This window comes from Magnolia sinica, chromosome 18 (assembly GCF_029962835.1).
Source record: "Magnolia sinica isolate HGM2019 chromosome 18, MsV1, whole genome shotgun sequence".
Lineage (NCBI taxonomy): Eukaryota > Viridiplantae > Streptophyta > Magnoliopsida > Magnoliales > Magnoliaceae > Magnolia > Magnolia sinica.
The window spans coordinates 46,539,277-46,541,846 of record NC_080590.1 but is presented as its reverse complement, the minus strand read 5'-3'; the positions used below and the strand labels follow the sequence as shown (position 1 = coordinate 46,541,846).

General features: G+C 36.0%; 1 long non-coding RNA gene across 1 annotated transcript; it reads right to left on the bottom strand.

The window, feature by feature from the left end:
• Positions 1 to 374: 374 nt before the first annotated feature.
• Positions 375 to 1,667, bottom strand: LOC131233098 (uncharacterized). Its single transcript, XR_009165089.1, has 3 exons — positions 1,068 to 1,667; positions 664 to 765; positions 375 to 424 (listed from the first exon to the last, which is right to left on the bottom strand). It is a non-coding gene; the product is annotated as an uncharacterized LOC131233098 (long non-coding RNA).
• Positions 1,668 to 2,570: the final 903 nt, after the last annotated feature.

The window sequence follows — 2,570 nt, the reverse complement described above, 5'->3', positions numbered from 1 at the left end:
GAGAAGTTTCCTTCCAGACACTAAGAAATTGAGACTTACTTTAAAAAACAAACACACACACACAAATATATATATATATATATATATATATATATAAAATATTTGTTACCTTAATGTGAAGGTTGATTATCGTGATTGAGTCAGTAATAATGGCCTCTTTTTCCGTAATTGGATGATTTGTGATCAAATCCATGACCTCAACCAAGGATCGTCTTTGGGTCCCATGTTTGTGGCCCATTCCTGAAAGACCATTAGCTCAAATGATAAACAATTCATAGAAGAAAAAAAAAACAAATTAGATACATTACGTGAAAAACTCAGGCTATTTTTCAAGTTGGCCATGACCTGCAAAATATATGGAAGGCTAAAAAATATATGATTTTGTATCACCTTTCCCAATCCAAACATGCATGCTTAGTTGGATCTATGAGACAGCCCAATTATGAAACATAAAATTAGCATGAAAATGGGTTTATGAAGTAGTTCATCAAACTAATCCTAAATTGTACAATGGAGTGCAGTAGGTGGACTCATCAATTCTAGTTCATGAATACCCCAAACAATGAACTCGAAGCGAATGCCATCCAATGAAAATGGACAAACTACAACTACCAGACAATCCTTATCATCTGAGAAAGCAATCTTGACTGTTATCTCACATACCCTTTAAAGCTTCCGTGTTTGGGACCGAGCTTCTTGAAGACAGAATACCAACTTCAATACACGCTTCTTCAGCTCCTGATCAACTCTCCGGTGTTTCTCCAACTGTTTAATAAACAGGGGAGATTTAGTTACATAAAAGATGGAACAAACATTCAAAACTCTAGTATTCACGATCTCATAAGATGGGCCTCATGTACAATTGTTGTCCAGGCAGCTTAATGAAATGTTGCACATTTCCAAACCAAATCACAAAACTCAAGAAATATTAGGCAAGACTCAAAGACAATTACCACTTCATGCATTGCCTGAACAACTCTAATTTCTTGCCAATATTCATTTGGTGACTTTGAAAGTAGAAATATTAAAAGTTATTAAATAGATAAAAATTATAAAGAAAAGGCTACCTGGCTAAGCTCGTTTATCAACACAGGCTGGAATCGTTGAGCTAATGCTTTATCCTTTTCAAAATGCATCATGTATTCATAAATAGAACCTGAAGGTTCCTGGTGTGTGCCGCCCTGCAATTGGATGAGCTCCAGTGTATTGTGCAAATTTCAAAACAGAGTAATGGGTGTCTATAACTGTGGACCCACCTCTCATAGTTGTTGCATGAGGGGGAAGAACCAGTATATGACTACCAGTTAGAGTAAATGCTTACAGGAATCCTCTCTGGATATTTCCCCCTAATTCTAGCAGCCTCAACACACCTTTTCTTTGCATACATTCTGCTTTGAAAGGGATGTTTCTAGGGACAATGTGCAGCTTGGTTGCTGCTCCAAGGTAGCTACATCCTGGTGTATCAACATAAAAAATAATAAATAGCTTAACAAATAATTCACCACTAAGAATCCATACCAAAGCTATTTGTGAGGGTGCATCCGTATCTGGACAAGAGTAAGGGAATTGGATATAGAGAGGTTCAGAATTAGAATCAAAATGGCTTTGGATACAGAGAGGTTCAGAGTTAGAATCCCACACCTAAAGATTGCCTTTATATGATTTAAATGATAAATATAATCAAATAAAGGAAAAGGCTACAAATTCATTTATCTGATCTAGGCATGATTTATTATCAGTTCAGGTTTCATGGGCCTGAATCCAACCCCAATTAGTAAATCTGATTAAATTGGGTCAGACAGTTTGGGTGCATATGCTCCCACATATTCATATAGTAAAATCTCCTTGACATGAGTGGTGAAAACAATTGAAAACTTCATATATTTAACAAGACCACCGCATGAATGAAGATCAATGGTTCTAAATTCCATACAACTCAGGCCCAGATTTGGTGATGCAAGTTGTTGGCCTCATAGGCCCAACCATACACATGCCGAAAATCTTCTTGGTTGAATGATCCTAGCTTTTCAGTCAGTGGCCTGCAAATAGTTAATGAGAAAAATACATCCACTGTCTACATTGAATGAAAGGTTATATCAAAATGAGGAAAAACTGAGAAATGACTAGATGGAATTTTATGCTTGCTAAGAAAGACAACAACATCAACTATGGCATTTGAACTAGATTTGAAGCAATAAAATCACATGACTATCAGGTCTCAGAACCACCTATAATGTAATAAACAACCATCAATTCATCATATGATATCATCAACTACACAAATATCTGCTACCATCTTCAGAATCTCTCTTCTCAGTGGCTGCAACGTCTAAGATTGCTTTAAACTCAAGCGTAATCATTACATCCATTTTAAAACCTGCCAACATGTAAGAAGCTATGTGAAGCATATAAAGTAAGAAAGTTATAGAGAATTAGAGTAGTAAATATAAATGAGCCCTTGAGATGAGATTGAGCAAGATCTCACTATTGAATTAACTCTTTTATTTCTTTCTACATCTTCACAACAAAAGGTCAGGTCATCCATGTTTAGGCCATAGAAACTTTGGCTC